Source organism: Pseudopipra pipra, chromosome 9 (genome assembly GCF_036250125.1).
Source record: "Pseudopipra pipra isolate bDixPip1 chromosome 9, bDixPip1.hap1, whole genome shotgun sequence".
Classification (NCBI taxonomy): domain Eukaryota; kingdom Metazoa; phylum Chordata; class Aves; order Passeriformes; family Pipridae; genus Pseudopipra; species Pseudopipra pipra.
Window position 1 is genome coordinate 5,377,742 of NC_087557.1, and position 12,871 is coordinate 5,390,612.

Consider the following 12,871-nt stretch of genomic DNA (forward strand, 5'->3'; position numbering starts at 1 on the left):
CCAGAGGTTTACTCCTTCCCAGCTGTAATTGCACGGAACAGAAATTATCACTTGCTCTGTGCATGCCTCTGCTGGTTCATCCCTCTGAGCCTGCTGTTCACAAGCAGCTCCTCCAAGCACTTTCCACCCGGCGAAGGGCTGTGTTGTGGCATCTCCTGCTGGCCTAAGGTAAGGCCTGGGTAGACCTAAACTGCAGAGATGAGACTAAATGTGGAATTGTAATACATCTCTACTTGATATTGGGACATCCCACTTTGTTGCACAGAGAAAAAGCCCAGACCCAGTTCCTCTCCCAATAAGGCAAATGCAGAAACGAATCTTTGGTGGCAGTTTTCCCCATCTGCTGTATAAAATTATACCTACAGCCCCAGCTGAGATCTTCAGGGTGCTGAGCATGGGTGATCTGGTGGCCAGGTCTCCAGGGAGCTGGTGCTCTTCAGCTTGTATGTGTGTCTGGCACATAACTCAGTCTTTCTGCATCTCAGATCCCTGTTTGCCTGGCAGGCAGAACAGCACAGCCAGACTCCACCAGGCTTTTCTCCACATGGCCACCGAGAATCCGAAGTCCTCTGATGCTCTCATGAAAGGGGATATGCAGTCCTTCTGCTACAGTCAAAGCTGTGTTTGCTAGAGGGCACTGGAGTGTTAACTCACGCCATCCCTTCATCCTGCTCCCACACTGCTCAACCAGAGGTGACTTATGGAGGAGGAAGCAAATAGGATCCTTTATTGAGAATTAAGGAAATGGCATTGTAAGCACTTGCATCCTTTCGTTATTATTTTTTTTTTTAAAGAGTCTAAATAAGCCCATGATTTGTGACTGCAGCTCTGCACACAGAGGTGACGAGGGAGCGCAGTGGGAAGTGTCAGCTAGTGGGTGGAGGTTAAGGAAGTCCCTTTCCTTATCCTGCAGGGCACATCCAGTAGGAAACAGCCACTTAAAGAATACTTGTTCCTTTTCCCTTGACAGGACTGGTGGCTGGCATTGTGTTGATGCCTGGGTGTGAAGTCTGCTCCCTGCCCTTCAGTGGTGCAAGTCCTTGGCACACCTCTGGGTTCAGACTCAGCCCTCTCCCCCATCCTGAAAGTTTCCAAGTGCCACCGAACCGATGGGAGAGAAACAATTGTTGTGTTTCCCAGGCTGACACCTCCCACTGAGCATCCTTCCCTGCAGGAATGGCAGTCCTCTCGCGTTACTCTGGGGACACACCGCCTTGGTGCTGATGGGACCAGACAGGATCCGTCACTGTGCTGATGTGTCTCTTCCACAAAAAATCCTCAATGACACCAGTGTCTGAGAGATGAGGAACAAAGAACAAACAAATAAAAATATCTGCTCCGTTTGCTGCCCTCTGGTCATCTGTCATCCAAATCTGCAGTGGGGAGTGTGGAGAAGGGCTTGGATTTGGGGGTTCTGCTGCGGATATGAGATGGGTTATCTTTTTTCACCAAGCCTTGCAGGCCAGAGTGCTGCTTCTGCTGGCCTGTGGTTGTGGTCTCTCTATCCCTGTTTTTAGCTTGTTTCTGGTGTACAGGTTCCTCTGACTGGTATCATAACCAGTCCCTTGCAGTGGGGAAAAGGGGGGATGGGGTAGGACTTGGTGTGGCTTGTGCTGCAGAAGAGGCGTTGGAAGGACCTTGCCAAGGTTGTATGAGTCTGTCTCCCTGCCTCAAGGTAAGATCAACTCTACCTATGTCATTGCTAGACTAATCTGTTTTTAAAGACCCCTGGGGATACAGGTTGCTCAACATCTTCCAGGACTTTCAACAAGAGTAATGTAACAAGCATAGAAAGGGTGGTGGGGGTTTTGTTTTCTTTTTCTTTTTTTCCTCTTCCTTGCCTCCATTTTTAGCCTGTTGTTTATGTTCTGTGGTGAATGTGGCTGGGAAAACCTTTTCCTTCATGTTTCTAACAGGCTGTTTGAAAGCTGCTCTCTAATCAATGAGGACCAACTGGGATGGCTGTGCTCCTATGCAGTGTGTGTGACAGATGTGTCACCTCTGGGCTCACTCTCTTCAAATGGTCCATTTCTGTCTCAAAACACGGTGGCCAAAAACAGAGCACCAGACTTATGATGAAAATCTGCCCTTTAAGGTAAGAAGCTGAGATACTCCTGCTTGAACAAGATGTATGGGGAACCTTGCTCATCTGAGGACACTGACATTAAACCTTCAAGGCATTGTGGCCTTAGCTCTTCAGAACAGCATGTCTCATTCAACTGGGCAGGGAGATTTCTCCCAGATGTGCTTTTCTGTTTTAAATTGGCTGGCAGAGTTTTTTCCTCTCTTTACATAGACAACTGCTATTTGCCATCTTCAGCAGTGAAGGTGCTTTAAAATTGGGCGGGTTAGTGCTTGTGAAACAGTCTGGGCTGTTCAGTTCCATGGGATTTAAGAGTGACTTATTGTTTGTGTCCTGAAAATTGTTTGCTTTGCCTGGAGGCCATTTCACATTTAAACTTCAATTGTTTGCTTGACTCTCCTTTTGTATAAGTTGTCCAAGCTGAGAGTTGTGTGTTCTATACCACCCTCTTCTTGTCTGTGATAGCAGTATTTTGGGACCTGCCCTGATCATAGTTTTGAGTGGCACCACTCTGAAGTGTGCTGGGGCTGCCTGATCTGGAGGGAACAAAGGAGACATTGGAAAAGACAGTGCATCAAACTGAGGTAAGGAGACTACCAAGAACAGGACAGCCAGCCTAGAAACATACAAATTATGCAAGTATAGCTAGACTAAAACCTTGCAAAATAAAGTCTTTCTGGCCTCGTAGGCTATCCTCAGGCAAATGATTTTCTGTGGACCTCACTGAGTTGTGCAGAACTGGCTGAGCAAAACAAAACACAGCTTCCATTCACTTGAGAAAACAAAACATCCAGTTCTTTAGAAATGCCCCAATCTGAGTAGCTGCAGCCTTGGAAAATAGCCTTAAAAATAAGCAACCTGTAGCTTTGACTAATTACACAATAAGGCCACCACACTCCCTTCCACAAGCAGGTGAAGCAGGCTGGAAATTAAAGGCACCAGTGTGGTGAGAGCAAAGCTTGCAATGATACCACTGGGTCTTGTCCCTGGGCAGCTCCAGTTAAGAAGGAAATACATCCTCAGGCTCCAAGTCACCTGCCTGCTACTGGGACTGCTCACTGGTGATGACATTTCAAATATGTTTTAATAACCAGCGGCTGTTAATAAGCACCAGCTACTTCACCAGCTTAGATGCATCTCTTTAAATTTAAACAGGATTAGATAAGGTAGGGAGATTATTAAATACCCAAATGAACATTAAGCAGATATATTGGAGGCTTAACAACTCTGCAGCAGATTGTTAAATTGCTCTAAATATTTCCCTACTAGTCTGGGGGTATTTAATTAAAACAACCCCTCTAGTCCTGTGTAATGTGCCTAGAAGGCTTACAAGCCCTGCACAGGGCAGGACCCTAATTGGCAGCGTTACCATAAAGCTGAGCTGTGCTCGAGGACAATTAAAAAAACAACAGCACCCCCCCTTCCCACCCCACCCCACAAACCACCCCAAGCCCCTCTAATTAGTGTGAGAAATGACGACAAAACAACTCCGAGTGTCTCCAGTGACAGGTGCACAAATAACAAGGCTGATGAAAGATTTTGCAATTAAGATTGCGCTATGAAGATTAATGGGATATTTTCATAAACTGATGTAAGATTGCCTATAACCCAGTTGCCTCCACGTAGCTCTGTCTCCTTCTCACCAGCCCTTCTGTATCTCTTATTTCTCAGATTCCCTTCACCACTATTTTCTGTGTTGGTGTGGCTTTTCATCCTCATATTTTTTCCCAGGTTTCTGATGTTTCCTAGTACTTCCCTTCTCTTGGTGTTGTCTAAATCTTGGGTTTCCTCTCTAGTTAGGTTTCCTGGCTGGGGTGGAAGTGGGGGTGTCCAGGTGGGCCATTTCTGTGGTGTTACTCCATCATGGGCTATGTTGGCAGAGCTCGAGGTGGTGGGTGACTGGCAGATACTTCCCAGGTTATTCAGCTCTGGTGCTGCTCATGGTGCTGCTGCATTTCACAGGAGACCAGAGGATGCCAAATTGTCTTTCTAGCCTGGTTTTCCAAGAGGGTGAGACTTCTACCACTGTGCTCATCAACTGCTTTCCCTTCCCATTTATTTATTTTTGAGTGTTTTTGTTTTTTTTTTTCCTTTTTTTGGAGCTGTGTGGTTTCCCTGGCAGCGATGGATCGTGATCTTGGAGGGGTTAAGCTCCTGCTAGTCACGTGAAAAGGCGTGTCTGGGTAGCAAAGGGAGATTAACACCCTGCTGGGGAAGGGCATGTGGTGTATGATGGACCTTTGTTAGCACCCTGAGGATCCAGCTGCAGGGCACGTGTCTGACTCTAGAGCCACGTGTGCCCGTGGCCTTCTGAGGCCCACGGGTCACATTGCCCCTGCTGCTTCCCACTTCCCAGCATTGTCTCCCTTGAGTGTGCCGGCAATTCTATTAACCCAGATTAAATGTGATACAACCACTGCTTGATAGGAAACATTCAACTGTTGGAGAAGTAAACCGGGAGCTGGACCAGACACCCCTCCCCATGCATCCTTCAAAGTGTGAGGGAGATTTGTGCCTCACACCAGAACCCCCTCCTTTCCCAGAGACATTCGCCTGTTGCTGCCATCATTGCTACTCTGTTACTCCTAATTGCCTGTTACTCTTGATATCTCCAAGGCAGACTAGTACACGGGGGAATTTACATTTTTAATCTAGTGAAAGCAAGGATTGGCAACGCAGCCTCCAGTCCTGGTTTTCTTCCTTTCAGCTGCTACCATAATCCAGGTCTGATGTCCAGCTTTTCAGTCTGTCTGCGCCTACTGGCTGCCCCTCCTCCCTGCCCTTCATTTTCCTTCCTGACCTTGTCCTCAGCCCTGCCAGTGGCTTTTTGCTGTGATTTTCCTGTGAGACCTCAGACAGCTTTGTTAGGACAGGGGTTCACAGGCTCTGGGGGCGACACTGGGGACATTAGTCCTGCCTGTTTGGGGTGGGCTCTTTCTTGCTGCTTGCTTTTTCCCCATTGAAGCGTGTCTGTCTAAATGATGTGTTAGAAGAGATGCCTGCCCAAACCTGCAGCCCTGCTCCCCCCAGGGCCCTCTCACCAGCCAGGGCCCCAAGACTGCCCAGGACACAGGGAGCTAGGGATGTATAATCCTATGTTCAGGGATTTTGGAGTAGTTTTACCTGGGCCCCCAAAACCAGTACAACCACTTCCACACTGTCCTGGTTGTTAACTCTGCTGGGCAAGCATGTAAACAAAACCTCGGGGAGTTGCTGTTTGCCTCCTGATTCAGAGGCTCTCCTCTGTGTTTCCCTCTGCCTCTATCCCTAGCAAAGGCACTGTAAATTCTTGTTTCCCACAGTTTCTGGACAGTCTTTAAATGAGTTAGCACAGGGCCAGCTGCTTATTTCAGCCACTTCTCTGTGCAGAGGGATGCTGTGCACTCCAAGTTCTGACACCCTTTGTCAAGCATCCATATGAAAGCCTGGTCCAGCAAAAAGGCAGGAGGATTCAGTTTCCTAAGAAAGAGGCACTAATTGGTGGTGACACAGAAATGTAGTTTTTCCTGAGCATGGTATGTGCCTGACAATATTCCTCTCACCAAAGCGAACAAGCAGAAATTAGGGCTTTCTGTCTCTTGTCCATGAGCCTTTTTGACTTGATATCTTGTTGTCTCTCCTCCTTTTAATTGCTCAGCTGTTGTCCTATTAGTGTCAACGCTTGGCGAGCGCAGGGGTTACAGCTGAGATGCTCTGGCTGGTGTTATGCGAGGTGTCAGCCTGGATAAATACAGTGGTTCTTTCTGTTCTCACAAATCTCCTTTCCCGCTCCCTCCTCACCTTCAAGATGCTGAAAAAAGCCAGGAAAACGTTAGTGCAGCCTGTGGGTAGCCTTCCCTCCCAGGTCCCCCTTGGCTTGCTGGCCTTTGCAGCCTCACTCTGTGTGTTCCCAATGTGACTCTTTGGGGCTTAATGGATTGTTGCTGGGTGAACTCCAGAGCTGAGCTTAGGCTGGAAATCAGATATGATGAGCAACAAGGCTGGCTGCAGTGAGATGTCACTCCTTGGTTTGGGGTTATCAGGATTCTGTAAACTTGGGAAACGCCCTGAAAACATTCCTAGCAGAGGTGCTGCCATGGCCCTGTCTCGCTGGATGTGCAGATCTGCAGCCTGACCTCCTGGTCTTGTGCTTTAGCCTCATCTCTGTGTGGTGATGCTGAGAGACTGGCAGTGAGCTGTGTGCTTTTTATTCTCTGTCCTGGTGGTTGCACTGATGCTTGGTTCCAGCAAATTAACCTTTTGGGGGAAGTTTCCACCTTGTTAGCTTCTTGTCCTGGCTGCTAATAACTCCTGAGAGGTCAATGCTTCCCAGTGATCTGGAGCAGCCAGGTAGCCTGCCTTTTGTTGGTGGGTATGTAGGGCAAGGATGGGAAGACATTAGAGTCTACTTTATGGGCTGACCTATCCCTTGCTGCTGCAATCTGTTGGGATGTGCCGCACACGAGGTTGTCCTTGGAAAGCTCATTTTGCCAGAAGCTGTACAAAAACATTTTCTTTCTTCCTGGAAGAAGCACAGGTGGTGCCAAACCAAGCCTGCCAAGGAGCAAGTCCCATTGCCCCAGTCACCTGTGGTTGTGCTGTGACCTCTGTTGCTGCCTGGGGAGCTCAGAGCAACGTGTGGTTGAGCTTCCCTGCTCCGTAGGGATGTGGAGATAGTCCAAATGGATGTGCCCTGACCAAAACTGCCCCTGCAATCACTGTCAGAGAGGTCTCAACAGAGAATAGAGCCCAATGTGGTAAGAGGAGATGCAGCAGTAGCGCCTCTGGGGACTTCTTTGCTTGGCCCCCAGCCTGGACGAGCCCGAGGTCCTGAGGAATAAGAAGGATGCAACTCTGCCTTTAAAGGTGCTTTGAAACAAGCAAGCACGTGGGCGGGAAGGGAATTTGTGTTGCAGGGCAGATTTAATTCCTGGTATTTTATAACCTGAGTGCCTTTTACCGGCGTGGTTTTACTATCCCCTCCCATCCTAATAGCTATTTTATAAATATTATTATGAAGAAGTCTTGGTGGTAATGCCAAAGGGAAGCTGGGCTTTGTTTTATCTGAATAGCGCTTGCTTCCAGCTTGGGATAAGGGCTGTAATGCTGCAGAATGAAGCTGAGCTGGAACAAAAGGAAATCTATTCATTAACTTAAATCGTAGTAATTTTAGCATGACCCAAGAGGAGACTGGTGAATCTAACCCTCTATTTTCTCACATCCTTCCTAGCAAGTGCCTTTCTTTCTCACTGAGGTTTGAGAGCTGACTCACTTCTAGACTGGAGTGAAATCTGGGGTGGGTATTTTTTTCTCTCTAAGATTAGAGTCAATGCTGTTACAACAATTACAGTGGAAAAAGAAATGATTCTCATTGTTGATTTTGATGTGTAAAAGCTGAACTTAAGTTGTCCACTTACCAATTTCCTAGTTGTTGCCTTTTTTTTTTTTTCATGCTTAATCAGAGGTCTCTGTAGATGCTGCTGCCCACTTGGAGTAGGAATCACAGCTGAGACCTTGATTGCTCAATCCCTTAGGTTGTTAGAGACTCTTTTCTAGGGAGGTACCCCTGCATTTTGTAGGACTTGGAATTTTGTGGTGGGGGTGAGAGGTGCTAATGAGTGTTCAGGGAGGAGTGAAAGGGTCCTGCTGGTGCCAAGGCAGGTGAGACCAACTCTGGCCACCTGCAGTGTGGCCAGGCTTGCTAAGAGACCTGGACCTTTCCACCATGGGCCACAGCCAGATCTCAAATTCCCTCGGCAAGTTTTTATTGCTGGATGTTGGGGGGGTTTATTTTTTTATTTCAGAAGCAGCTACAGCTGTAAAGATAATCAGACAGAGGAACAAGCCAGAGGAAGAGGAGGGAGTTTTTGGGGGGCAGAGGGCAAGAGAACTGGGGATGCAGGAGGTCAAAGGTATCTCTGCTTTCTCCATCTCAGTTTCCCAGTCTGTAAAACGGGGGCAAAGAGCTTGATAACTTACATAAGAGCTACTGGCATAGAGTATTTTGTAAAGGCTCCCAAAAAGCCTCCTGGATGGCAAAGCACAATGGGAGCACAGACAGCCTCATCACTCAGACAGCAAACTCCTACACGCGAAAACGCGAGCCGGGCGTTTGACGTATTTGCTACCCAAATGCCAGCAGGTGACGAGCAGATGGGGCTGCCGGGCGCTTGTCTGAGGTCTGCCTGAGCAGAAGGTGGAGGGGGAGTGGGGATCTGAGTGCTGGGGCTTTTTTTTTTTTTTTTTTTTTTTAATGTATGTTGTCGAAAGCTGACACGTGGTTCTCACCAAAGATGTAAAAATAGAAGCCGTTGGCTTGCGCGGGGCTGTGGCACGGCACTGCTTTATCTGGGAGCTGGGATGTCATGCTCTCCCGGTTATTTATAGGTGGCAGGCAAACCTTGGGAGGAGGACAAGAGGGAAAAAGTGTGGAAAACATTTCACAGGGTGGTTTTGGGCTGTGGTGTTGCCTGCTGGGAATCCTGGATCTTCTGATGGTTTCTCTATCAATCCTGCAAGGACCAACACAGGAAGGAGGCTCCATCCTCAGAGGGGCTCTTTGCTCTGATCCATGTGCATGACCTGCCTTGGAGATGATGTGGATTTAAACCCATGGGGGAAGAAACAGGTGAGTATTGAAGGAGTTGATGAAGAGCTGTGCAAAGGACAGAGGCAATGAGCAGCTTGATCGACGTGTTGTGTTTTGGGAGTGGGGATCTGCTGTTCTGGTGGGTGAACCAGCTGAGCAGTGCATGTACCAGAGGGTTATGTCTTGCTGCAGCCTGGAGTCTTCTATCTGAGAGCCCAGTAGTCTAACACTTTGTAACTTCCATACTTCTGTCACTCTTGAAATCACAGTTATATGCCCTGATGCAGCTCTTGGGATGAAAGGGAATTGAGTGTTAAAAACCCCAAGATACACAACCCTGGAAACTGGTTCTCACCACAGGTTCCTCTCCTGAGGCTTTGAAGCTCTGCATGTGTCCATGCTTTTGCCCCTCAGCCCCAGCACAAACTAGGAAGCTGGCTGATGCTGCAGGGGCAGGATGGCCAGGCTGGGCTGTTGGATGGTTTGGAGTGTGGGGACAGACAGACCAGGGTGTGCAGGCTCTGCTTGTGGATCTGTCCATGGGCCTGCTGAGAGGTGAACTGAGAGGTGCAGATGGATGTGGGGATTGGTGACCTCCATGAGCTTGGCCGCTGGCTTGTTGCTTCACCCTGCTCAGCTCCTCTGACACAGGAGAAACCAAGGCAAAAGGGTGAGTCTGAGAGACCAAACTCCCTCCTACCTGGAAATATGGAGAAAACCCCCTGCGCTTCCCTGGGAAGGCATCCAGGCCTCCCCTGCCCATCTAGGGCTGGGAAAAAAAACCACAACAGAATCCCCTTTGGGCTTCCTGGTGAGATTGTCCCCCTCCCTCTCTTTCTCTGTGGCAGCCACTGAGAATGAGATGCCCAGGGGTCCCCAGCATTGGTGCCGATGTGATGGGGAGGGGGCCACCACACCTGATGGTGGCTTGGAATAGGAGGCAAATGATTACAGCTGAAGAGGTCGTACACCACTGTAATCCTGAAAAGAAACATTATGATTCATCATTCCTGATGTAATGTCATCTGTTTAATAAAGCCGTAATTCACTCTGTACTCATTTTTAATGGGGCTATTTAAGTAACGGCGTTGAGTTTTCTCTTTCCCAACTTCCCCCCACTCCCATACTAAGTAGGGTTTGGACTGAGCACTTGGAAAGAGCTGTTGGAGCCCAAGACTTTTTTTTTTTTTTTTTTATATTTACAATATCTTTCAGGCCATAGCTGAATGGGGTATTATTTATGTCAAATCACTACTTACCCTGAAATATGTGGAGAAGGAAAGCCAACAGCTGGATATGGTAATGAGTAAATAAACCATGTGTCTCTTTAATGATAGGGACATGAATTTGTGCCGCATGGGGAAACGGCCGGCGATAAGATGTCTTTGACTGGGGCTGACCACAGAGCAAGGGCACCCCAAAATTTATGTGGCTGGAGGGCTCCCTTGGCAGCTCGCTGGGAAGAGCGATGGTCTGATGGTTTGGGGTTGGCTTCACTGCCTGTTCTCTGGAGGGGTGTTGTCCACACTCAGGCACAGCAGCATTTGCTGCCTCTGGCTTGGTGGCACAGCATGATTATTCCCACAAAAGACCTAGATTTGGAGGTGGTTTCTGTGGATGTCTTGGAAACTCAGAGGGGTCATTTTGGGATGAAGTGGTGGGAACGGGAGTGACCGTGTCCCCAGTCCAGAGTGAGAAGGTGTAATTGTTCCTGTGGTCTGTTTTTTTTTCCAGAGTTATTTTCTGTGTGTGGAGAGAAGTGTGTCTGGGCACGTACATCTTGAATGCAGGTGTTTGAACACCTACAGGTGACATCAGTCACCTGAATGCAGGTGTTTGAACACCTACACAGTGACATCTGTGTCTTTGCTAGGACAGAGTGGCAGGAGTCTCTCTGTCTCTGGGGATGTGCTACAAGGGCAAATCCAGTGAGTGGGTGACTGATACAAACAGTTAAAGGAGATGGGAGGTGCTGAAGGGAATTGCCTGAAGACAGCAGAGGGATGAAGACAGTGTTGAAGTAGGTATGAAATCTGTGAACTTCTTGATGCATTCAGTCCCCTGCACAAGGGACAAAGAGGTGTTTTCATCTTGTGGCAAATAGGGGTTTGTGTGAAGTTGGTGCAGGGTAAAGCTTCTACTACAGCCTTTATCCCACAGCCTGAGTTCCATACACCTGGACATATGTGGAGGTGGTGGGAGCTCTTGTGGCCAAGAATCTCTCTGTTCTCTGTAAAGTAGAGACATGGGACAGAAGGTCCCTGTCTCAAGGAGCTGATGCACCACTGGGTGAACACTGGTCTGTAGCCAAGTGGGCCCTTTCCTCTAAGAAGTCATTGTGTGCCTGGCTCTCCATGCCTGTAAGAAAAATAAGAACTGCCAGATTGGATGGATCATTTCTGATATCATAAACTCCTCTTGACAGTGGCCAAGAGTAGATGCTCTGGGAGTGTATGAGAGCTGTGCATTTATGGGCAGATCCTTCCCACTATATCTACCTAGCTTTTGGCAGCCCTTGATGTAGGGACTGCCCTAAATAAAGGAGTCTCTTAATGTCAAAAGAGACTTGACTTTCTGCATAAGAATTGTTTAAGCTTTTGAAATTAATGTGCTCACCGTGCATACGGTTTATTGAAAAACCAAGTAATTCCTGACCTCTACCATAGTCCTTCTGAAAGAGAACCAGAAAGGTGACTTGTTAGAGCTCCTTCTAAGATGCTTTGATTTGGTGTAAAAGGGCCATTAAAAATATCTTGCACCTTGCCCACCCATAGATTGCTTAGTTGTCGGTCATGCATAAAGGCTGAAAGGGTTTTATTAGAGAAAGTGTCATTTTATTGAGATTTTTTTTGCATAATTCAAAAAATGGGGCCACTGGTTTTAAGAAGCCACAAATTAAAGTAAAAATAACCTCAGTACCTGTACAGGTTTTGTGGCTGGCTGCACTTTGTATTTTTCCCTAGAATTTCTAACCGGAAACTCCCTGTTGTTTATCTATCTCTCCTGTTATCATAACAGGATCAAGAAAGGAAACAAACAAGAAAACTTGGAAAAAAACACCAAAACCACAACAAAAACCACACAAGCACCTTAAAATACCCCGTGCTCAAAACAGTTTCTACTTTTGTACCATCCGCTGGTGATTTATTGCGGTGGAATTAGACGGATGTGGGAGCCAGCCCTCTGCTCTTTGGAGGAGCCAGGAAAGGCGGAGGGCTGGGGAGATGGGTCCTGTCTGGAGGAAAATGGTGGTTTGTATGTTATGGGGTTGGTCAAGCTTCCTGCAGGTTTCTCCACCTTGTCTTTACAGGCTGAGTCTCCCATGCGACTCCCGCTGAGCTGCATCCTGTTTGGACCATGGGATTTGATGCTCCATGGACCTGAAAGGAAGGTCAATGGCTGCTGTGTGAGGACACTTGGACTCCTGCCCAGTCTGAGGAGGTGAGCTGATGTCTGGTGATGAAATGGTTAGCGAGGTATCATGTGCTACAGCTTGGGACATGGCGTTTGGGATAGGTCCTGGCTTTAATATCCCTTTCTTCTGCTTCCTTATGCTGGTCCTCACCTGCAGAATGGGAGTGATGGTTTTCATCTGCCTTTTAAATGGTTTGAGATCTGACATGCTCAATGGCTGAGACTTTGGGAGGGGAATTATTGCCAATTTCCCTGTAGACCTTCAAGATGTTCTTTGCTCTTGGTATAACTTGGTGTAGCTTGGCCTGAACACCTGTGCTCACGTCAAATACCACCTAATTCCACCCATGGTGTTAGTTTGGGCTCATTGGAGCAGAGGACTGGCCTTCATTATTCCAGCCCCGTATTGGCAGCTGCTAAGGGTGAATATTTTTTGTGCAGTGAGAGAAAATTGTTTCTACCTGCCTTTTATGTCTGTACTATCACCTGAGGAGTCCATGCTGCAAGCTACCAGGGCTGTGCTCACATGGAACTGAAACCAGCATATCTCTCCTAAAACAAATACCGAAAATCTCATCTAATGAATGCTGTCAAAAATGTGAAATTTGTGGGTAAATCATAACGTGGTCCGTGGGGTCAGCAGAGAAGGATAAACCTGCCAGTTACAGATGTTCCAGGCAATAAAACGGGCCCGTAAAGAAAAGCCCCTTGTTGCCAGGCAAAGCCACAAGCACAGAATTGAGCTATGCCTGGGGCCTCCTGCTTTCCTGGGAAGCAGGGAAGGGGTTAAGTCTGGAGCTGAGTGC